A 26060-nucleotide genomic window follows, 5' to 3' on the forward strand; every position below is an offset into this window, starting at 1 on the left:
GAATGAAATTTTTAGAGTTAAACTCTAAAAATACTACTATTCCAAAATGACATATATGTGATAGCTATGAAGTCCATGAACTTGGAAACTTACATTAGTTCTAGTTGTATAAGGTTAGACATCACCCAGCTTCCAAATATTATCACAGAATATTTGTTTTAAATCTGCCATGAAAACTTGCCCATAGTCAAAACATGAGTTTTAGCAGATGAAAAAAAAAAGATTCTGGTCTCTTGAATCACACTTTCTCAGCAAATGAGTCACAGAAACCTGGGAAGGCAGTGTGCCAGCAATTCCAAATTAATTTCATTACAGAATTAAATAAATACAGCTTTACTAATGTAAGATATTATTTTCATTTAAGTTAAAACTTTAAACAGTATGTATTAAGGTATGCATTAAAATTTTAAAACAGAGTTTTATATATGTGTGTGTGTATAACTATGCACCAATTTTCCATATGCATGGATGTATGAAATTTATTCTTTTAAAAGCAGTTCTTAAACCCCTCAAACTAACAGGATGCTCCCCTAAATGTTAAAGATGTGCTTGTTTTATTTTTCTAATACTGCACACATAAGATGCATACAACAAACACTTGTTGATATCAGGTCTCTCACTTTTAAAACAACAATTGAACCAATATAACTAAATAAGAGAGTAGACAGATAATATGATTTTATCCAGATTTGTATAAAACCTAAAATGCTATTGTCAAGCCAAACTATTTCAGCAAAGCTTCTATGTGTTAAATCCAAATCTTAACTAAATAGAAATCTGAGATCTCTATTACTTAACTTCACCAAAACATCATCAACATCTGCAGACTTTTAAAAAATTCCATTTCTTCTTCTTTTATGCAAATTACTGGTAATTTGGTTCAATTTTTTCCCTAACATTTCTTTAAGCAAGTTAAAGAATAGAACTGAATTCTACATTTGCATTTTTATCCAAATTTGGATTCTATTTTTTAAATGGAAGCTGATTTTCTGAAGTTAAAAAAAAAAAAGTTATTTCTGATCTAAACAGGTCTCCCTGGATGTAGTCTAGCTACCTAAAACAAAGTTGGAGAATAAAATTAAAACATGCACAATGATGCTACATGGTTCAAACACAATAGTCATGTCAGAATATAAACATGTTAATATGAAACAATCTATGAATCTTGATATATTCCCTGTGAAATCAAGCAGTACAACTTTTAAAATCAAACTTTAATATTAAATCAATATTTCAAAATCTAGAGATTATTATAATGGCTATATAATAGAAACTGCTACTATTTCACAAAACTAGAATTTTATAAATTTTGCTATTTTAAAGCAAGTGAAATTAAGGAAGTAAAAATTTACTTCCGTCACTTATAATCTTATTTACAGTCACTTAAAAAAACTAACTCATTTCAATTTTCTTAAGATCTACAATAGCAAACACAAAGGTAAAAACTAGCACCTCATCTAAACCATTTTGTTTTGGTTTTTGAGGTAAAACCTTTAAGCATTTGCTTCTGCTTTTGCACTTTTCCCCATACAGTCTTGAACTATGACCCTAGTCACCTACCATTTCCACCTGAAGGGCAGAATAAAAAACGATGGCTAAAAATTAATTTCTTCATTAATTCTTCCTGCAACATATTGTTTGCTGCAAACAGTCTCTAAAGATGTTCTGAGGCTTTAAAAGTTCAAAGTCAAAAGTGTAAATTCTTGTGAGATACACATTATGTGCAAGTTTTGACATTTAAAATGCACTGGGCTACGATGCTTTTGTTAAAATACTTTATATTCAAGAAAGGGGAAAAAAGGCAATGTTCTCAAATTTCCAGACGCTGAAGCTTCTCAAATTTTATAGTTCAAATTCTTCCTATAGAAGAAAGCATCGACAGCAACGACAGCAAGGACGTTTGAAAGTGGAATTTCCTTAGAATGTGGATGCATAATGATAAACATAAGCGACTTGCAGCACTGGGTCACCTCATGAACAAATCGCTCTCTGTAAGGTAGGATTTCTGGTGTACTTGGCACCAGGAAATTTAAAATACTCCTGAAAAGTGACTTTTGATGATCTTGCAAAGCATTCAATTTTTCTGCTTGTTTTTCCACAAAATTCTTCTTGTAGCAGTCTACCACCACCAAATGGTGTCGAGAAGGCAGAAATCAATCCTGCCTATCGCAAACTGACGATTCCTTTGTCTTGTGACAGAGAAAAACATATTGTTTTAGAATTTGGGGGACTGAAACTACACTAAAAAGATTTCTGCTAAAATCTGTCGCTGTCTCAATTTTGTTTTGAAGTTTCAAGACTAATTATAAACTGAAACTACTAAGAAAAGAGTGATTGCTCTCTAAATGGTACCATCTTCTAAAAAATTTGAGAAGCTGGGTTAAAAAAAAGATGGCTAACATATTTGCTGTTTTGCAAATTATACTCTTAATAAAACATTAAGGTTTCTTCTTAATGTTTTTTTTCCTTTTCTCTAAGCATGTTAAATTTCTACTTTGTCCTTTATGTTTAAAAGAATGTCAGAACAACTTGCTAAAATAAAAAAAGGAAAGAACAATGTCCACTTTACTTCATCTGCATAATGCCAAAAGAGATATGCCAGTGTTTTTGCTGAAATTAAAGACTTTTAAAAAAATTAATCCTGGGAACCATAGCAACACAATCTTTAAAATTTGGTTTCACTGAATAAATAAATCAGACCGAGTTATTTTTCAGCAGTTTAATTCTGGTCATTAAATTACTGCAATTGTATTAATAGAGCATAGCACAAATAAATGTTAAATGTTTTCACTAATAATTAGGGAGATGTGGTCAAAAACTTGACCCCCACTGTTAATTGTTAATTGACTTTTACTAACATGGTAATTTTAACCTATTCATTAAAACAAGTGTAGAAATCATAATTATTGTTAGTATCTAATGAAAATAAATACGAGACCCAAAATATATTTTCCTTTCTACTGTATTTACATGTTTCTGCCTTTAGAATTGGTTGATATTTCTTACAAAGCAGCTTTTCAGGTTGAATGTCTGAATTTCCATACGCATATTTTTCTATTTGAATTTCAACAATCAGGAGATTTTTCAGAATTGGGAAGAAAATATATATGCCTCAGTTTTTACTCTCATAATTGGATAAAAGGAATGCTGACAGGATGAATCCAATGCTGCACATATTCTCACAGTCTATATTGCTGGCTCAGTGCAAATTTCTAATAAATGTGTTAACCCATAGATACACTAACAAAGCATTGGTCAGTGATTAGGAACTGGTTCTGGACACCTTTATAGTTAAATGTGAAAATATAAAATTAGAAATTCCAAAAGGTACTGCTAATTAATAAATTGCAATGCGATAAGATTTGAGGTTATGAAAGGGTAATATTCACATAACTTTATTTAGATAAGCCAGAGCATTTACTCAATATTTTTTATCTACTTACTTGGGGCTGACCCATGTATTCAATCAATTTTCCATGAAGAATTGGAGGCCAATACACCTAACAGGAATTTATATTTATCATACACCAAAGGTAACGATGTAAATGAGCAAATGTGGACACATACAACCAATCCTGTTTGTAATCAATACATCCTAGTGAATGACCAGAGAAACAACATGGAGAACTATAGAAAAAGAAATGCACACATATAAGTATTTTTTAAAAAGGAATACATGTATGCACACATGGAATAAAAGATCCAGACATTTAGTAATCAGACTTAATAGTAACCAAAGAGAGACTGTTATTTATGATAAAATTTATAACTATAGAGAGAGTCTCATCTGATCCTTTCAACAACTCTGTGTGGTAGTCTCAAGCAAGGAACTGAGACTGAGAGAGGTTAAGTGAGGTGACCAAGGTCATCAAGTGTACATTTGTTGCTATTTGCTCCAGTGTTTCTGGTTAATCTTAGACGTACCGAAAAAGATGTGATTTGAGGGTGTTCAAAAAGTCCTGCTTGGATACAAGGTAAATTTTATATTTAGTGCTACTACTGCACCTGTGAAAGAGAAAATGATGGAATTATCAGTTTATTTATGTCAAGTTCAACCACAATTTTTTTTAACTTTTTAAAGAAAGTTGCAGTTGAGTGCCTTTTCAGGGGAAGAGGGTCCATTTGCTAGAGAACAGACAAATCTCTTTTAATTGAGTTACAGTAAGGTGGGTTTGGATTTACAGTTTGTGGAGGGGTTTTTAAGATACTTTCTGGGAAGATGAGCAAATAAGAAGGGTGTACATGAGGAGAACTTATTTCTAGTTAATTGCTAGCAGCTTGAATGCAGAGCATGAGCTGCCACTTGGGTTCTATTTGGAATTCTCGGGAAAAATTGGACATTCACAGCAGACTGTAAGTTTAAAGTTTTTCCTACAAGTTAAAAAAAAAAAAACTTATAGAAGTACTTCATTAAGAAATTAAACTTGCTTCCTTTCATTTATTTCCTTATCTGTGATATAATCTACGTGAATTTATATAACTTGATTAAAATGTGACATTGTGATAGATTGGAAAAGTATTTTAAATAAACATAATTTTCAAGTTTTATCCTAGCCTTAACTTAAACTGGAATATGAAATTTAATCTTCCCCTCCTGGTACATATTTTATAGCTATTCTCCAAGATTAGCTCATTTAGTACAACTCTAATACTCTACAACAAAATTTCTTAAAGTATTTAAGTGTCTTTTGAGAATAAAATTAAATTCCCTTTTCACAATTAAAACAACAGACAACAGAATAAGCCACGGCAATTAAGTTAATCTTACATTAAAATGTAAAAATGAGTACAGTTCAGGGTCTCACTGTCTCAGACCACACTCACCAGCTTCAATTAGTGGTTACTGGCACAACCCCCATAGCTGTGGGCTCTCATTAGAGGTGGAAAGCTAGTTGCACACGGACAAGTACCATCAAGAGGACATGGCCACACTCAGATAGATCAGTCCATGTGCACGGAATCTGGGATAAGCATTTCAGTCATCCCTGGGAAAGTATCACATTTAAAAGCTCATTTAAAAAAATTATATATATATATATATATATATATATATATATATATCAGGGTTTGCAAAGCATTAGAATTTCACCATTTTCAATTCCCAGCCTCCCAAATGAGCATGCTTACATTTGACATAACAAATCACCAACCCACAAGGATTTTTCTTAGGTTTCCTCAAATGCTAATTATGTAGCAAATCTAATTAAGTTCATATGATTCACTTCAGCAGTAGGTACTTCAGTTACTTCAGAACTGCCAAAGGGATCCGAAGTGTCTATTCTCCCTCCAAAACAATCATGCTGCGCGCCAAACTGATAACCGTTAAACACAGCTGCAGAGCAAATGTGCGGCCTTGGTCCTGTAAATACACTGTTCACACATCAATCTGAGCTTCGAGCAATTTCAGATACAGAACTACCGATTGCAGGTTTGCATTACTGTTATATGAGTATTACAGATGAGTATTAAGTCATTTGTTTCACCCAGCATAGCTCGAGCAGATTTCTCTACATCATGAGAGTTCCCGCCACTTAAGAACACATTGAAACTATGAAAACCAAAAATATTGATAAATATAGCAGACCGACATATTGAATCAGTTTGTTTTCAAACTCTACAGTTCACAGGAATACGAATAAGGGTCATTTTGTGTGGTCAAGAACATATTTATGGAATAACTAACATATATATGTTTAACTTCATTCCTGAAGAAAATTACATATACTGTCATTTATAAATACTTTTAATTATAGAATGTGAGGGTACAAAGAAACCTATGACAAATCTGAGCTGCCGAAATTAAATTCCTTACTTCAGTAACTCATGATTTCCGTGGAAGAAAATCTTTTTCAGAGGGGCTCTCCAGACTGGGTGGGTTACAGGATGCTTAAGGCCATGACCACATTCCCTCCTGAGACTCAGGTTGTCATGGCAACTACCCTTTCCCTATCAATACGCAAGAGCTATAACACTAGTATTCTGCAAAACCTATTTCCTTTTCTGTATTGATAACAATATGACCTAGTTTCAGAACTGAAATATACCTCTTTTTGTGCAAAACAAAAAAATCTTTGCCAACTGAATTATTGCTCTAGAATTCAGCTTTGTAAATAAATGCAAAATTAGTGAGCCAGTCATCATATTCCAGTTTCAAAACAAGGCAGAATTTCTGACATTAGTCAGAGGATGTTGCAGTCGGATTGGGTGATGTGCATAGGTCCAGGCAAAAGAAAAATGGGTCTTTAGAGAAAAAGTGACTTATCAGAAACATAACTGGTAACAGGAAAACAACATATGGTTCCAAACAACTTTTGGAGTTTCTTAAAAGAAGTATACATTTCAATAGTTATATTTCTTATCTGTGGTTGTTTTTAGATATAGAATTATTACTGTGCAGGTTAATAAGTAGATTGACATTTCCAAACTAATTCCAAAATAATTATTTTTTGTCTCCACTTGCTCAAGTATCAACAGCTAAAACTCTAAATGGTGTCTCACTTTGAGTATGCAAAACCAGCTTTGCAAATCACATGCTGATTTCAAAGCCCTTTGTTTTAGAGATACAATGCCTAACCTGGTATAGGCATTGCAAATAGGTCACAGTGTTTTCTAAACACGTTGAATGAATGTATAAATTAAATAATTTCCACTTGTATTTATATTGTTTCACCTTGGGACATTAATGAGCAAAGCCACTAATGAGGCAGCCAAAAAAAAAAAAAAAAAAAAAAAGGAAAAATTTAGCGCTGCATGAAGTGGGGTAGAGAGATTTTTGCTCCATAGCCATTGCTAAACACCCTCAGACTCCTCCACCAGATGCCACACTGTTGCTGCTATCATCCTTTCTCTTCCTGAGTTTAAAGGTTCCCTAGTTCTCCAAAGTTTATTCAATATTTATCCCTGTTTAAGCCCTGTATGAGGATATATACATGTTGATTTTCACTTTTTTTAACTGTCTTTACATAAGCCTCCCTCTTCTCAAATTCTCTTTTGTTTTCCTGTTATGTTCACACAGTCTACCTTTCAAATTCAGCTCTACTCCCTTTTTCCAGGAAGCCTTTAGAAACTTGGTGCTGATTTTTTTTTTTAAATGTATTTGTTTTTTCAATCATTGTTAATCAAATATGAGTGTCCACTATATACCTATCCTCATAGAGTTTTATGTTGCAGTGGGGAAACGTGTTTGAGGAGTGTTAGGAAGGGAGGAAGCAAGTAGGGGTGTGTGATAGAGAACCAGGAGCTCTGAGGTGTAATGTGCTTAGGGTAGGGCTTTCTATGGAGGTGTTGTTTGAGAAAGAGAAGGAAAAACCATCTCTGCTAAGAACACAGGAGGAGCATTATAGCAGCTTGCACAACATGTGTGAAGGCACAGAGGCAGGAGGGAGCCTCGGGAGATCTGGGGACAGAAAGAAGGCCAGTGGGGGTGCAGCACAGGAAGAAGGGAGGACAGTGCTCCCCAAAGGAGGGATAGAGGTGAGTGAGCTGCGGGGAGAGAAGGGAGCAAGCAGATGGCTGATAGCCAACAGTCTAGCCTGGCAGGAAGACAGTGACAGGTGTTTTGATACTTCATGTATCTACACTTTAGACTATATCTGTGGTGCTCTTCAAGAGTCTCAGGGTTCACTTATAGGAAATCCAGAAATATCACTAGAGATGAATAATAAAGTTGCTGATAATTTGCGTGAGACACAATATAGTGATGAATGAGATTAGTAAGTCAAAGCACATAACGGAAATGAGCAGATCATATGTTTTTGTAATTTGAGGAACATTACTTCACTCATTAAAAAAAAAAGGATCAACCCTAAAATACCCAATTCTAAAAAGTTAAGAAAATGAAAACAGGGTATTTTAGAAGTGAAAGCACTTTACTATAGTTTGTAGCTAACTGGAATTCTTGCTTGGCTTATATTCAAATATGTTTTCTCTTCTAGAATCTAATGTATTTATTTTCATAGCCAGTGCCTTAATGATAGATAGTATCAATTTTCCATTCACTCATATGCCTGGTTTCCTCTCCTTGTTTCTTATCTTTCTCAGTGTTGTTGTTGTTGTTTTCTTACTTTTTTTTTTTTTTTTTTGGTGATTATGTATTGTAAAGGAAAAGACTCAATATTAAGGAATCTAGTAACATGCCCAAAGACCCTGTTTTACAAAGGTCATCTAATGTCCCTCAGCAAGGAGGACTTTACTGTGGACAGAAACAGATTTTCACATGGCTTAGGGGCAGCAGAGGAAAACCTTTCTCCCTCATTGACATCCTCTGTGTTCCCAGTCACCATGGCTGGTTACAATACAGCAAATTTTGAGCTGGGGACATCTCAATTTTACTAATAGCAACTGGAGGGGACTATGAGTTAGTCTAAAAGTGAGGGAAAAATATAACTGGAGAGTTTTCTATGTGCCCAATTATACAAAGTTTAAAAGAATATGTTTGCTCTTCCTTAGCTCTTATGTTTATTCTGATTTATAAAATTTCTGACTAAAATTATAATTTTTGGTATCTTGATGTGCACTCAATTCCTAGAATATTTAATTATAATTATCTATCTTTTCCTGTTGTGAAAAAATATATTCCCTTTGTGAAAAAGAATGAAAAAAAAATCTTGACTTCTTTTGGGTTTAGGGCTAACACTCTACTAGGAAGAAGAAGACTTGAGTCCTTATCCTGCATCTGTTATCAACCAGGTAAGTGACAAGACAGTGCTGCTTTCCCTTGTCACTCATCATCCACCTGCCAGCACAAACTGACCAGCATAATGGTAAAGGAAACCCAACTGCAGTTGCTGAAAGAGAAAGTCCTTCCTGGAGCCCTTTAAGAGGAATTTACCCCAGCATTTGAGGTCCGTTCCACAGCAGGCCTTGAGTAAGAAAGGGCATACCTAAAAAAAACTCCAGCTTTCACTCATTTTCTCATTTCTCAGACTGGGAGAAAGTAAAGACTTAGGATTTTTAGTCCTTCAATACCAACACCATAAGCAAAGATATTTTGTGCTTCAGCCCTGAATTCTTAATAAAGGTTAGACTCAGAATCTTGTCAGATGCCCCTTTTAACACTAAATGTCGAAGGAAAGAAGGAAAGAAGGAAAGAAGGAAGGAAGGAAGGAAGGAAGGAAGGAAGGAAGGAAGGAAGGAAGGAAGGAAGGAAGGAAGGAAGGAAGGAAGGAAGGAAGGAAGGAAGGAAGGAAGGAAAGGAAGGAAGGAAGGAAGGCGGGCTAAAATTTCATAGTAATGAAATCACAAAATACATAAAAGCTAGTCATATTTGTGAAAATAATCTTACCACCATAAGCAAGATGGGTGAGGAATGACAGGGTAATGTCATTTCTTTTCAAGGAATTACAGAGAAAGTGGAGAAAACACCATTTCTTTGGTAAGAAAAACCCAATAAGCTTGACAAAATCTTGCACACTGAAATTCAAGAGATTATTTCCAGGAGTTAAAAGGCAGGCTCCACTTCTCCATGGGAAGATCAGAATCCCTAGGAAATGGTACGATGAAACAGATTTAGTTAACACGCACATGACAGACTAAGAGCAAATATTTGCAAACCAAAAATCCGACAAAGGTCTTACATCACACAATATGTAAACAATCCTCAAAGCTCAACCATTAAAAGAAAAATTAGAAAATGGGGAAAAGACAGGAATAAACTTTTCATTAAAGAGAAGCTGTAGATGACAAATAATGTGGAAAGATTTCAATACCATGAGCTATTAGGGAAATGAAGATTAAAATCATAATGAGACATTATTACATGGCTACTCGGACTGAGAAAGAGAGAGCATGATACCACCACACACTGGGGAGGGTGCGGAGAAATTGGATCTTGCACTGGGGCTGGGAATATGAAATGATAGCACACTCCAGCACACAGCTGAGCAGTTTCTTAAGAAACTAAACATGCACTTCTCATGTGACAGCATTTAAATTTGGGGGCATTTGTCCCAAAGAAATGAAAACTAGACAAAAATATGCACATGAATATTTGCAATGTTTTCCATAATAACAAAAACTGAAAACAACCCAAAAGTCCTTCAGTGGTTAAAAAACCAGCGTGTACTCATATCATTAAAAACCAATCAGCATTAAAAAGAAATGCACTATTGAGACAACCTGGATGGAATTCAAGGGCTTTATGCTTAGTGCAAAAAGTCAGTCTCAAAAAGTAACATAATGTATGAGTCCATTTATATAAATGTTCTTGAAATGACACAACTGGGGAGATGAAGAAAAGATTAGTAGTTTACAGAAGACTAGGGATTGTGTGCATGGGGTGCAAACATAAAAGTGTAGTCTGAGAGGGTTCCTGGTGATGGAAGAGTTATGTATCTTGCTTATGGTGGTAGCTATTCAATCTACCTATGGGATAAAATTGCACAGAAGTACACAAATGCATACACAAGTGCAGGTTGAACAAATGGTGAAAACAACACCATCTGTCATCTAATTTAACACTACTGTACCAATATCAAATGTCAGTTTCCAGGTTTTGATATTCTACAATTACATAAGATGCCACCACCTGGAGAAGTTGAGTGAAGAATACATAGGTATTATTTTTGTAACTTCCTGAGTGCCTTAACATTATTTCAAAAAATTTAAAAGATTTTGTTTAAAACATTGGCAGAGGTTGAAAAGAATGTCATGCTAGGCTGCACCCTTCCATAACAAGGGCAGTGTATGTGGTAGAAAGGTTGAGAATTGGAGTCAAGAAAGCCCCCAAGCTCTTGAGCAGTTTGTCAGCACACAGCTGGGTGGCTGGGCAAGTTACTTCATCTTTCAAGTTGCCATTTTTTCTGATTTGTGGAAATAGTAGGTTTATCTCACAAGCTTCTAAAAATTGGGTGCGTTTATTTTAGTAAAGCACAGTACATGTGTGGTATAAAGTAGTTGCTGAAAAAATGTCAGTATTCTACCCTATACTTCTACACAGCCTACACTACCATGAAACAGACAGACAAGCAGACAGAGATACAAACAGGAGGTAAAATTAGGGATGAAATTGATCAGATTATGTGCATACACAAATATGACATAATGAATCCCACTATTATGTATAATGTAATGCATGAATAAAAAACAGAAAATAAAAACACATTTAAGGTTCAAAACACCAAGTATAAGGGTTGTTCCACCCCCAGTGTCTACAGTGGGAATCCCAAAAGATGCAGGATTTCTTGCCTTAGTTAAGCAGTAACTTTAAGGCTCTGCTGCAACACCTCACAGCAGAAATACTTCCTTTAAAATAACCCCTTTTTATCTTTTTAAGGATAGTTTTGAATTTTCAGAAAAACTGTTGCAATAAAAAAGAGACTCTGTAAACTCAACAAGTGGTTTCCACAATTATTGTCTTACATTATTGTGGTGCAATTGTCACAACTAATGAATCAATATTATTATTAACTAAAGTCCAGTCTTTATCCAGATCTCCCAGGTTCCCCCAAATGTCCATTTTTCACTCCAGGATCCCAGTTCAGTTCTCTAATTACGTAAGTCCCCAAAGCTATGACAGTTTCTCAGACTGCCCTTGTTGATGACCTTGACAGTTTTGAGGAGTACCAGTCAGGTATTCTGCAGAATGTACCTCAACTGGGATTTGTCTGATGATTCTCTCATGACTTGACTGGGGTTATGGGGTTTTGGTTCAGGTATTTTTTAATCCCAAGCTCTGGTCCTAAATTGAACAGAAGTAATTGAAATCTGCCAATTCGAACTTCTAGAAACTAGACAGTGGTTTTCTGCCTCCTATCCTGTTGAGAAACTGCTCTGGGATATCAAGTATTTTTTGAGAACATGATCACTCCATCAAATAGATCAACTCTATCATGTTATTTCAACTGTACTGTGCATAACACAGCTCAAAATGGATAGCTATGAACTTCATCTTATACCATCTTTAGACCTCTGACTACTTTCTTTTATTTCAACTGCTAATGCTATTTTGCAGGGGGGCTTTGACAGTGTTTAAAATTCTTATCAGTATTCATTCCATTTTCTAGACAAAATCTACAGACTCTTAAAAATGATGCACCTAGGAATTACATCTTTTTATAAAATGGTAACCAGGAAAAGAATAATGTCTCACCTGCCTGAAATTCTCAGAAATGCAATGATAGAAGTCTCTGCATTTTAAATATTGCCACAATTGCAACTTGGTAAAGAGTTTTTGCAAAAAAAAAAAAAAAAAAAAAAAAAGATAAGTAAGATGAGAGTAAGTAAGATAAGTAAGTAAGAGTTGTATACTACAGTGATTAAGTAAATAAATCCCATTTGGCATGGTACATGATAGTGTGATACATACTATATTCTACAATACCACAGAAAACTGATTTTCACCAAAACATTTAGCTCTCAGAAAAATGCTAGCACTATATAGCATTTTCTGTATGCTATTTTAAACTGTCCTCATAAAATGTACAGATATAAAATAGTTTAGTATATTAAATCACTTTGAATTCTATGTGTTCACCAGTTCTGGCTGCCCATCCAGCACCCATTCCCAACTTCCTGTGTATTTTGGGGGAAGTTCAGACTTCCCCACCATTCGGGTGAGCCTCCACCGGGTGAGGGAGCATACCCTTTATGGTCTTAGCAGGGAGAATCTGGAACACTTCAGAATCATTGGAGCCATGCGTGAAGGACGTCAGTCCAGAGATCAAGAATCTGGTACTCTTTCCTCTCTCTTTCGATTATGAAAGGAAAGGTGGCCACTGACAGGGAGGAGGTTGGCAGGACAGGGAAGACAGGATGTAGAGGGAAGAAAGGATGTATAGAAGAGAGAAGAGAAGGAAAAGGGGAAGGGAAAGGTGTATTAATGTTACCTAGGAGCTTCTGCAAACTGTGGGTTCCTCTCCAATGCCTAAATTGTTGGTATACTGTTCAGAGGAGTGACTGAGACTCACTGCCACACATGCTCTTATGCATCTGCTAAAATGTTCTTATAGACATGAATATGCTACATTTCCTGCTGCAGCTTCTGGAGTCACAAGGAGCTTCTCTCATATACCCTGCAGGACCAAAACTTACCAAAATGATAGTCTTTATTTGCGGCCTCAGTTTCCTCCCCTCTCAAGTGTTCCTATAATTCTACCTAATTGCCCTACAACTGCCTCTCAAGAGTAAATAGATCTCATACTTGGTTGCACTTATAATCACCCAAAGGGCTTTAAAAACTGATGCCTGGGTTCTGCCCACAGAAGCTCTGATTTAATTTTTCTGGGCTATGGTCAGGGCACAAGGTTTTTTAAAGACTCTAGGTGATTACTGTGTCCAACTACGGCAGAGAACCAGTGCACTGCTAACCAGGTGTCATAAATGGCCTTTTAATCAATGAAGACAATGCCTTAGGCAGAAATGGTGCAGCAGGGAAAATTACCATATAAGAGAAATATTTCTATTCTAGTAAGTCCATAATGTTGGGAAAAGAGCAGCAAAATCAGTATGTAAAAAATGAGCTCTAGGAATACTAAACTGTGTCTAAAGTGTGAAATTTTTAAGGGAAAAGAAACTGAATGAGAAAATATGTGTTAGGGAAATACTGACAAGAAAAGAGGAGAAATCGCTGTACAAATCCCCCTCTGCTGCAGAATAGTCTGAGTGGCTCTATTCACAAGAATATAAGGTCACTTATTAAACTCGAAAATTACTCTAAGGAATTTTAACATTTCAAAATGTATATTTTGGGAGAGATGGTATGTATGTATGTATAAGAAAATCTGAATTAACAGAATTTATCACTTTTCTGTGAAGTTTCAAAAACAAGTGATAATTCTAAAAGAAAAGTCAATTCGTATTATGAGTTCATTAGCAACACAAGTATTCAAAAAGCATTACTAACATTAAACAAATTGACAAAATGGATTTCTGTAACCAAAGTAATACTAAGAATATTATTACAAATAGGTAACTCCTAGTGAGCACAAAAAAGGTGCCAGTATTAAACATGTGACATTCATTAACTCATTAATCATCATATACCCATGGTGAAGGAAGAACCTTCATTATACCCATTTTAGAGACAAGGAAACTGAGGTTCAGAAAGGGAAGTGAATAGCCCAAACTTATGCATTTTCATGAGGCAGAACTACATTTGAAATCAGCTCTGTCCATTTCCAGAGTCTAATTTCAGATTCATTGTACTTCATTTTTATAAATTGATCTATCAAAATTAGTTTAAACTTAAAAATACATTCTAGGCAACACTCTTTTAAAAAAAAAATCACTCAGCAAATTTTCAAAGAACGTTTTGGACAACTGCAGGACAGAAAGAACAGAAAGCTAAAGCAAGTTTAACCTGAGGTATAAATGCAGAACCAGTCACTCTGGAGTTTCTCCATAAATGGTGATGATGTGGGAATTATGATTTCATGCTATTCTTGATACATAAGATTTTTGGAACTTTGAAGTTTTTCCTTAGTGAATATATTTCCCCAACACTCTGCTTTTCATTTATACACAACCACAGTCACTAAGCCAACGTCTCCTCTAACTAAAGATTTATAAGTAGATACCAATTTCTAAAGTCCTCTTGAGTTCAGAAAACACACATCACAGGCTGACTTCCATGGACTTGAAAATGGTACCTTTGTGGTAAACAAAGGAGAAACAATGGCTCTCTTCTTTTTGCAAGTGCCTAAGTCTTTCTTGCTAAATATTTACACACATATACATATATGCTATACATACAGTGAAGATTCAAACAGGACATCTCTGCTCTCAATGAGTGCTCCTTGAAGACGAGTACCTCATTCTATTCATCATTTCCCTTCTGCTCGGCACATGAAGTAGACTCCAGGGAAATAAGTGCTGAGCTTATTTGATGATATATATTAGCCAAAATACTACACTACACATGTGAAGTGAGGAAAACACACTTGATTTGATTATGGTATTTTTCCTAAAGGAAATTACAGTGAAATTGTTTACATTTTACAAAATATAATTGGGAGTAGAGCATTTTTCTCTGAGCCAGGTACCCATCTAAACACACGCTCTAGGAAGCTCCCAACAAGAGCGAGAGCTGCATGCGAGGTGATGCTTTCTGCTTTAGATAAACTACATTGTTTAATTCAGGAATTCTTAAACTATCACCACTTTCATAATATAAATTTATCTAGGTGGCAGCAGAATTTATCCTAGGTGTACTCTCTTTCTAGTATTCTTAATGTAGTATTACTAATTTGGTACATACTGGAAAGCCACAGAGGAGGGAAAATATTCTCATTTGGTGAGATTTTTGATGGTTTAATTAAGCAAGTCTAAATTAAAATCTTTAAGAATATATTATATTTCTATTTACATTTCAAAAACTGATCATTGTTGCATATGTATAAATTTTATTACAAAATATTTGTTTATGTACATTATAAAACAAGAGCTGGAAGAAAACTATATAAGGATGTTTGCTACTATTTAAACTGCAAAAACAAATAGCCCATCAAACAATGTAGAAAAATTTTTTCTCTTATTTATAATGATTTTATAAAGCTATATTCATGCTTTTTTATTTTAAAAAAAGTACATTCGCTTTGATACAACACAGATTTCCTTTTGCTCATTTGAGACTAAAGTGAAAATGATCCTTTTTAGTACATTTTCAACTCAGCAGTATCACTTATGTAATGTTTCTTATTTCATTGAAGATTTATAAGCAGACATAACATGTGGTTGATGAATCAACCTTGAAAAAGAACTGATCTCAGATTTCATGTATTAATATTTAAAAGAAGCTACTTGTAGTTACTTTTAATCAAAGTGAAAATTATTTTCTTTTAAATTATCATTCTCCAAACTATCTTAACAAATTATCAAACAATAAAAAAATTTAAAGAACAATGTGAAATCTTAATAAAATCAATCACTAGAAATCATCTTGATAGGAAACTGACAGCTTCTACACCTGAACACACACACATCTGAAGTTGCATCCACTTGCCTTATGCAGTACAACCAGTGTGCAGAAGAAAAATACAGGTAATGAATGCCATGTGTCCTTTTCCATGTAAAAAACTAGACAAACAGAGCTTTTTCCATGAAGACTGAGTGAAAGCAGACTTATCTGGTTAGCAGGACATGTGACTGCTTCCTAATCTGAGAAGGTAATGGACCACTTTCCCTGAATCCCCCAGGGAGACCTGAGGGCTTACCTTTCATGCGCTTCCCTTACAACACACACACACACACACACACACACACGCACGCACACACGTACACATATAAATACATGCGTGCATATACATTATCCATCCTGTAGATAGCAATGATTGTAGTGTATGTCAGTCTCCCAATTAGCCTGTGACCTTCTTGAGGTCAGGGGCCATATCTTTTTACCCAATTATCCTTACGTCTCGGTTTTAGGAGCTACAAACTGATCCTTATAGAGAAAAGCTACAATGGGAAGGGAATAACAAGTAATAAGCTTATGGATTATTACCTGAACACTCAACTGTTTGGCTTCCACTGCATCTCTATGGAGTATGCACCTGCACAGCTTGATAAGGGAGTTGAAGAAAACTAGTTAAGGGAAAGCAGGAGAAACAGACAAAATCTAGGCTGTTAAATGAAAATAAGCAGTCAGCTAAGAAGCCCTGATCTACAGGTGGATACACTGAGTTTTATGGTTTGAAAAGAACTATATCCTGGACCCACTCACTGTGCTGAGGGGGAAGAGAGCTGGCTCTTCTCCTCCGAGACCTCAGACTAGTGGGACCTGCTAGGGAAACAAAAAAAAAAAAAAAAAAAAAAAAGGAAATGAGATGAAATAGGCAGAGTAGCTGCCCTGGGAATGTCCTTGTCCTAGTTGTTTGAAACTGTGAATATGTTGCTTTACATGATGAAAAGGATATTGGGGGAGTGAATAAGATTGAGGACCTTGAGATGATAACAGCAGCCTGGGCTATGCAGGTGGGCTCAATCTGATCACAAATCCTTAAACTGGAAAAAATTTCCCCTGCTCTGGCAGGGGGCAGAAGGTGTAAGGGACAAAAAGACCAGAGAGATGCAAAGCTGCTGGCGTTAAAGATGGAGGAAGAGCCAAGAACCAAGGAATGAGGGCAGTCTCTAGAAGCTAGAAGAGGCAAGAAAATGGATGATCTTCTACAGAATCGTCCAGAAAAAAGTATTTTAAAAAAGCATTTTGGCTTTAGCCCAGTGAGAGGTGTACCAGACACCAGTCCTTCAAAACCGTAGAACAATGAATTTGTATTGTTCTAAGTTACTACATGTGTGGCAATTTATTTCAGCCGTAATGAAAACTAACACAACGATCTTCAAATTCTAGGTTAAGACTGCCCCTTGAGGACGGAGGAGAGAAACTGCAGGGGTCCTGAGTGCCAGAAGCACAGAGAAAAAAAGCCACAACTGATCCAGACTGTTCAACAAAGGGAGAGAAGAACTGGAACAAAAATTCTTAAAGAATTAAAGTGAGTCCAATGAGAATACCTAACGGACAAGTTGATCCAGTCAATCTTTTTCATCTTTTGCGACATGGCTGCTCTAATTCTAAGCCCCACCTCAAGATTCTGTTCAGAGAAACCTGATTTGAGCCAACTTAGAATGTCTAAAAACAATCAGAATAAAGCCACACTGTTAGGTGCTCTTCAATGGTTTCTGCTCTTCCCTTCAATCCAAGGCAGGCAGACTGTGTGTGGAGCAGGAGGCCATTCCCAAAGGCCTGTAACATAACCCATGGCAGGCTGCAAGGAAGCAGCAGCTAGCCACTGAGAGATTAAAATGAATGAAGTCAGTTCCCTCTCATTCCTTCCAGCACTTCTAAGGAAAGCAAGCAGAAATCACAAGACAAAAGACAATGGCATGAGGCACTTTTAAGGATTCAATGTGGGAGATAACTTAATTTCATAATTTCTTCCATTAATTAAGTGCAAAGATAAAGTATGGATATCATGAACACATCAGCTCATATCATCCATCAAAGAGTCCTCTGATACAACCATTATGGTTATTGGGAAGGAAAGTTCTGATAAAAAGGAATGTATTTTTTAATTCTCATAAAACATTTTTAAAAGTTCATGTAAAAGAGGAAAAAAAAGACTGACACAAAATGAAGAAAAAGCCAGTTTATATTTGAGTTTCACTGAATATTTTTTCACAAAATGAAACAAACAGAATTACCTTTTATATACAAACTAAACCATGATTTAAAGAAAATCTAAAATGATCAGAGAATGTAAGTATAACTTAAATTCTTAAGGTGATTGGACTGACAATTAAAAAATAACTCATTGAGATTTGTAAATATTTTAACATCTGTTTCATGACTTAACTGTCAAACTAAATTAGGCTGAACTTGAGACTGTACTACCTACATAAGCCTACCAGTTATTTTCAGTTTTGGAATCTTAAAATAATAGCATATGAATGAAACCTTACAAGTCAACCTCGTACAACCACTTGCCTGAGAGATATTCCTGGCAAATACTTTCAATTTTTAAAAAGTTCTAACTAAGGGCTGGCAATGTAGCTCAGTGGAAGAGTGCTTGCCTAGCATGTGCAAGGTCTTGGGTTCAACCCCCAGTACTGGGGTGAACAACTGTGATAATATTAATTCATAGATTAATTTTCTTTATAGACTGTTCTACAGATCAGTTTGTTCTCTACACAGGAAGAAAAAGAAAAGGAAATGGTACTTTATTCTGTGCCTACAATATGCTAGTTGTTGTGGTATTTATGTAGATAACATTCTTTTCCAGTGAATGACTAAGAGCCTCATTCTATAGAAAAAATAAACAAGCTAAAATACAGTATACCAGCCAGGCATGGTGGTGCACACCTATAATCTGAGCAGCTTGGGAGGCTGAGGCAGGAGGATCACAAGTTCATGGCCAGTCTCAGAGATTTAGCAAGGCCCTGAGCAACTTAGAGGGACCCCTGTTTTAACATAAAAAATAAAAAAGAGATGGGGATGTGGCTCAGTGGTTAAACACCGCTGGGTTCAATACACAGTACCAAAATTTAATTAATTAATTAAAAATTAAAAATAAATAAAATACAGGACACCCTACTTATACTCTAAAACTACTAAAATTCTGTTACACAAGTAAATATTTCAAAGAGAAATATTTTAATAAAATCAAAAAGGATACTAGAAAGTATGAGACAAAAGGGTAGACAAAGTGCATTTTAAGTACCCCCTGATATTCAAATTCACTGTCAATAATCTCTACTTTAAAAAATAGAAAAATGGTTTTTTAATAAGAAATATTTTAAGCAAATAATGACAAGTACACAATATAGTATTTCATTTGGGTAAAATTATGAAAACTGTGTATACATATATGTGAAAAGCAAGCAAATTAGTGAACAAGAAAATGTATCTATAGTTTTTTTCCCATTAAATCTAAATAGTACTGTTTACCAGTCATATGTATAAGATTAAACGGTATAATATAATGATCTGAGATGACATCAATCTGACGTATATATTACGAAACATGTTTGAATGTACTTTATGTTAAAATGAAATGTTCAGTGACATCTCGCTCCTTTATCATTGAGGCTTAAAGTGATAACTAAGCAAAGTGAACAACAGAAGAATGTTTAAGCAACTGTCATGATGAACACCTTTCAGCCATTAAGTAATATCTTTGAACAAAATTAGGATATGGAACAATATTCATGGCATATTAAGTTATAAAAAGCAGGAAACAAAACACAATCACACAAAGCATAATCCCAAATTCATAAAAATAAAAGGATACCAATAAGCACTTAAATAGAAAGAAGCAGCATTGCTGTATGAACATTTAGCATAGGTATTTCTGGTTGTACAATTTTGCTGACCTTAATCTGTCTAATAATTAATTTGGAGTTTAGTTTTATTTCTTATTAGACTGTCAGTTCTTTGAAGTCAGTAACCACCCCTCTGTTTCACCTGTAGAATCCTTTGCAGTATTTGAAATTCAAATATTTTTGCTATATTAAAGCAAATGAAGTGCAAAATAGTTAATGATTTTTACCTTAGGAAAATTTTCTGTACTTTTTAATAGTATTTCTACATTTGAAATTGTATTCACTGTGTCAAATAATCCAAATACAACTAGATATAACTCCCTCTTAATGGGTTCTCTAAAGCTTCAGTAATTTTTTCTCTTTATATGGTTTATATCCTAATTTAAAAAAAAAAAAAAACTTTTCCATTGTGAAATTGCACCTCATATTCTATTGAAAAGAATGAGACAATGAGACCTAACAGTTTGTACACTTACATCACATTCTATCAAACATAAAATAGGCTTAAAATAGTTTTCATATTTTCTAAAATATTTAGATAAATTTTGTAATTCTATTAACTTTTCAGTGATGATCTTGATATTTTCCACAAGAAGATTTTTATAAACCATTAATGGACATAACTGAAAACATTTAAAAATTTTTTTAATAATAGCTTTATTTTACTTAGTTTTGTATATGATGCTGAGGATTGAACCCAGTGCCTCACACATGCTAAGCAAGCACTCCACCACTGAGCTACAATCTCAGCCCCTAAAGACATTTTTAAGTTTCAATTTACTGAAAATTTAAGAGAGACTCTTTAATGGGGATGTGTGTCAAAAAATACAATGGAAAATCATCAGTACTGTAAAGAACAGGACGTGAACAGAAGGGATGGAGGGGTTTAAAACTGGGTAAGTCCAATCTTAGAATATGAAGGAAAAGAAAATAATTCCTACATTCCTATTATTTGGCACAGTACTGGTCACTTTGCATACTCTGTCACACTGAAGTGCTTTAGGTTAGGTGGGATCATTTCCAGTTTACAGGTAAGGAACTTGAGTTGTAGGGACTGGGGTGGTAGCTCAGTGAAAGCACACTTCCCTTGTACATGTGAGGCACTGGGTTCAATCCTCAGCACCACATAAAAATAAATAAGAAAGATACTTGTGTACATCTACACTAAAAAAGTACTTTTTTAAAAAAACTGAGTTATATACAACAAAAATAACTCATGAAAACACAGCTATTAAGTAGTAGTTTCTAACCCTGGCATTCTGAGTAAAGAAAGCCATTTTCCCCAATGTCATTATATCTTGTGGGGAAGAAGAATTTGAAATGAAGACTAGTTGAAGTAGTCTAGGAACAAATCTCAGACCAAGCTGCAGTTATTATGTAAATGACCCAGCTACAAGACTGGGATCTGTTTCAGGGACCCTTTCCATGAGCTGGAGCTTGGCCTGATGAATACTTTGGAAATTGACCTTCACCTCACAGTAAACACTCGGGAACGGGTTGAAGTTTACTGGCACCAATTACTTGTTAACAATTAGCAGTTAGCCTAAAGCCAGTGCCCAGGAGAATCAAGAGGGCATGAAGCCAACTCCCAGGAGGAAGTTAGGGTCAGGATGAAGGTGAAGGGGGCACTCAGAGCTGATGTCTAGCTCTGCAACTAGAACTGCACATTTCAGCAGAATGTCTCATCACCTGGCTTATCTGCTTTCGTAAGTTTCTGTATCATCTGCCATTCATGAAACTAAACTCTTTACCTGTGTTTGTCTTTCCATTAATACAAATTCTCTTGCAAAGGTTAGTAAATACCTTCTTCCTATAAATGGCTGACTTATCTGTTTATGTGCTTACTTATCTGCATTCATCAAGTCTGAAGAGAAAACACTAGATTCTTTATGAGTCTTCCGGGCTGACATTTTTCAGTTTACTCAGACATCCTATCTTTATGTTTACACTGTGTAGTTTACACATCCCATGGCACAGGTATCTCACTCATAATGAGATTCACTGTCAAATGTCTCTCCCCTTCAACTGACTTTTTTGACCCCATAGTTCTTTAAATCTCAGTGTATATCAGATGTTCAGGCTTCACTGGTTAAAGAAATCTGCTATTCATTTTTTTTAACACTTAAGGCACATATTGTTTGAACACCTACAATTTAACATGGAATTAAATACCTAAAGTTAAAAGGTAACACAAGAAGGAAAGCAGTTTCAAAATAAACAGAATGGTGCACAGAAATAAAAAACAATAATAGCTAATATTTACTGAGCACTGTATGCCAGGTATTCTACTAGCTTTACATGTGTTAATTCACTTAACCTTCACAATAACATTATACAAGAAGTAATATTACTTTTCTATTTTCTAAATGAGGAAACTGAAGCAAAGGAAGATTAAATAACTACCCAGGGTCATACAGCTTTTGAATCCAGGTAGATCAGTTCTACAGTCATTGCTCTTAATAACTATCAATCAAGGTGCCCTCTGCATTGGTGATTATTATATTCCTTTTCAATTAATCCCTGAAGGCAGTTTAATATGATAGGAGGAACAAAGGAGAAGTATAAGTCAAGTTGAACCAACTTGATTTGGGTGTCATGCCTCTACAAGTGACTGGCAGAACAGGAGGCATTCTGTCTTACAGATGAATGATGCTTATATTATCTCCATTTGGCCTGCTCTTTCTGCTTCAATATGTAGCAGAAATTGTCCCTCATCCAATTCTTCCACTTTGGATTACAGGTTATTTGGGTTTTTTATTCACTTCTATAATATTTTAGAATCAACTTGTCATACTTCAAGAAAAGACCTTACATTTTAACTAGCTCTAGAGATCAATTAGATAACATTTTATTGTATGGAATCTTCCTATCTATGAACACAGTCTTTTTAAAAGTCTCTTTAAAATTGTTATTAAGTGGTTTTCATTTGTCTTTTCATTTTTTCCATAAAAGTCTCAAATGACTGTTTAAAGATTATTCCCAGAGACTTTTCTACTATATATACTATAGTTTCTGATGTTCTTAAAAATTATATTTTCAGTGTGTATTTAATGTTTAAAGCAATGCTGTTAAACTTTCCAATATTAATTAAGCTGTATATGGATGAAATAGGGTTTTCTCTGTAGAAAATCAATTTTTCTCTGTCAAAAAATTACTGCTTATTTCTTTTTGCCTAAATGTTCAATTCTTTTTCTTATCTTACTGTGAAGGCTAAGACTTCTAGTACAACAATAAATATAATTACAGTAGGCTTCCAGTTGTCTGATTTTAAAGCTAAGACTTCTAACATTTTACTATTAAATATAATTTTTATTGTATGCTTTTGGTAGACAACTTTATTGTGTAAAAAAGTTGCTAATTTGCTAAGAATTTGTTTCTGTGTGTGTGTGTGTGTGTGAAAGAGAGAGAGAAAGAGATCTGCTTTAGCAATGCAACATTTCTTCCCTTAAATTTCTGAGAAAAGAGAGATGAGGTAGAGAAAATAAACCCAAGGAACTTGAATTAAAATTGTACACTGCATCACTTCATCACATCAAACTTTTAATTAACTTCCTCTCCATTCAATGTTTCACACTATAGAAATGTTTTTACCTTAAAGAGTCATTCAGAATCTTGGATGAAGAATATTACTACTTGCTATATTTTCTTAAACACCATAAGGGATTTGCAATATAAAACTTGTGTTTTCTGAAACCTCCTAAAATGTACTCATGTTAACATTTTCAGACAATAGTTGTCTTTAAAAGAAATGACATCTGTTTAACTTTAAAACCAAGATAAACTCAATCAGTGGTCACATTGTACTGCCAAAGTACAACCAAGCAACTTAATGACCAGCGCTACCACTACAAGGAATTTCAAAGTCATCTATCAAGCCCCCAGAATGATACTTAAATGGCCTACAAAATAATGATTTTTTTAAGGGCGTGTGAGAAAAACAGTAAATGTCTAGAAGAAGCCGATAAGTAAGGAAAACATGATTTTAAAAGACACACACAGAGAAAAAGATCTTTAATAGGCAGGATTGAGGAAGAACAGTAAAGGGAGAATATGTGAAAGAGTCTCAAAGGCATTCACAGATGGTGTAAAACTGCATCCAGTTTTTCTTAAGCTATTATGAGGCTATGTCCAATTTTCTCACTCTGACATTTGAGAAGTTCCTGCATTCTCTATCATCAATGGTTTAGACTGACAACAGGATGAACTGATTTCTCCAAAATGCTGTTTTGCTGCATAATAATTGCCACTGCATTAATGTATATTCATGAGTATTCTGTGCATCCTAATCTTGCACCAAAGACGGTTTAGTAATAAATAATTTTTAAGTAATACTGGCACAAAAAAAATCTTCACATAATGGTCACAACTCATTTAGAAAAAAAAAAAAAAAAGGCACAAAATCTATGATGATTATGCAATGAGATGACAGTATCAACGTAGGCAAACAACCTAACCTAAGAACTATTATTTCTATACTTTGTTTCTGCTAAAATAAGCTTGATGAATTAAAAATAAAAAAGGCTTAATAACAAGAAGGTTGGGACAGGAGGAAGTTAAAAATAAAGCTGAGATTAAAAGAGACTTTAGGTAAGGAACTCTCCATCTTCTTCAGACCTAGAGAGGACCATACTGTGAAACAATAACAGGGTCCTCTCCCAGGGGGTCAAGTCTCAGGTTCTGCCTGCCACCCAGCAAAAATACCTATGTGTTCTCTAAGTCTGCAAATTAGCAGTCCCCAAATGCTTCAGTGCACCCTAATAAAGTCAAATACAATTTCCCTAACAGTTTCATGAATATTTCAACTCTATTCACAATTGGTTCAAATAAAATATTCACTAACTAGCACCACTAAAAACCAGGCACATAAGGAGTTCAGAGCAACCAGTTAGTGACAAGGAATGACTTGGCACAGAACAACTGGGCTCTCTTGATGCTGTTACTTTTAACTCACACAACAGAGTAACAAAAATCAAAAACATACATTCCTTCCCCAAGTGTCTATATTGTCACAATGACTTTTATCTGTCTAGAATATTTTTGTTCATATTTCTTTATAATAATAAAACAAACTTAAAGAGTTGGTATAGAATTAACTTGTCACCCCCACTGTTACATTTAATGTCAATTTTTAAATTATTTTCCAGTCCTCTAGCACATAGTAAAAGGAGAACCAGAAGGATATTAAAATATTGAAAATATTTCTTGAGCTATGTTTCTATTTTTTCAGCCAAGGGTCTAATCATTATAATGTTAGAAAATATAAGTTGAAGAGCAAATTCAAAATCAAAACCTTCACACTCAGAACTCGTAACACACGACCTCACAGTCTTCTTTGTTGTCTGTGAAGAACAGTACACCAAGAAGAGTTTGCTTGCCAAATTTCTGCTCTAATTAAAAAGTTTACTGATATTTAAATTTGGGGGTTATACACAGACTCTTAGAAATATGTAGTTTGAATTCTTTTAGTTATTGAAAAAGAACAATAATACAAAAATAGTGATATAAATAAGACCTACTTGGGTTAAAAAAAAAAAATGGATGACAAACCAACCATTACATAATTTGATAATTCTATAATGCTTGCAAAATTACCTTGTTGCTTAAACAAATTTAAAAAGAATTATTCAGTAAAAGATTAGGTAAAATATTTACTTTTCTATTAATAAAACACATCAGTCAAATATGAAAACAGAATGAAAGCCATCATGAGCCTAAGACTTGTTCCAGAGTTCCAATCATAAACAGGCCTGCAAATATTTAATAGAAATGTTTTTCAATTTTTACTAAACTTACAGATCGTTTTCTATCAGAGATAGATTTCATGGACATTCAAGTATATGGAATTACATGACCAAGGTTCAAATCTGCTACCTATGAGCTGTGTGATTTTGGCCAAGTTGTTGGCACACTCTGTGCTCAACTGCTTCATGTATAAAGTGAAGGTGACAGTGGTTCCTACTCCTAGTAAAGAGCTTAAAATGATATCTGACGGAGTAAAAGTTAAATAAATACTAGCTACATGTCCTGCACTGAATTTTAACTTTTTATGTTCCCCATTTTCTTTAAATAAAATATTAACAAATCAATAACAGGTGATTAAAAAGAACTAAAGAAAAAAAGCTCTTTAGGAACACAATGTATCTCTTTCAAATTAATTCCCTAGTTTGGACTTCAAAGGCCCCACATTAGCTATAACTGAGTGCCTTGACCATTTAACCTTAGGATTTTTAAAACTTTGAAGTGCATAAGATGAAAAAAAAAAAAAAAAAACACTGAACATTCTTGAAACACTCTTTCTGGGGCAGGCTGTT

General features: G+C 34.6%; 1 protein-coding gene and 1 long non-coding RNA gene across 2 annotated transcripts in view; one reads left to right on the forward strand and one right to left on the reverse strand.

Moving 5' to 3' along the window:
• The window catches only part of BCKDHB (branched chain keto acid dehydrogenase E1 subunit beta), a 240503-nt gene that overhangs the window by 7232 nt on the left and 207211 nt on the right, over window positions 1–26060 (reverse strand). The gene's annotated exons all lie outside the window — the stretch shown is intronic.
• Window positions 64–25704, forward strand: LOC306666366. The gene is made up of 3 exons (XR_013765285.1): window positions 64–1996; window positions 8627–8688; window positions 17282–25704. It is a non-coding gene; the product is annotated as an uncharacterized lncRNA (long non-coding RNA).

The sequence above is a fragment of the Sciurus vulgaris genome (assembly GCF_902686455.1).
Source record: "Sciurus vulgaris genome assembly, chromosome: 7".
NCBI lineage: Eukaryota > Metazoa > Chordata > Mammalia > Rodentia > Sciuridae > Sciurus > Sciurus vulgaris.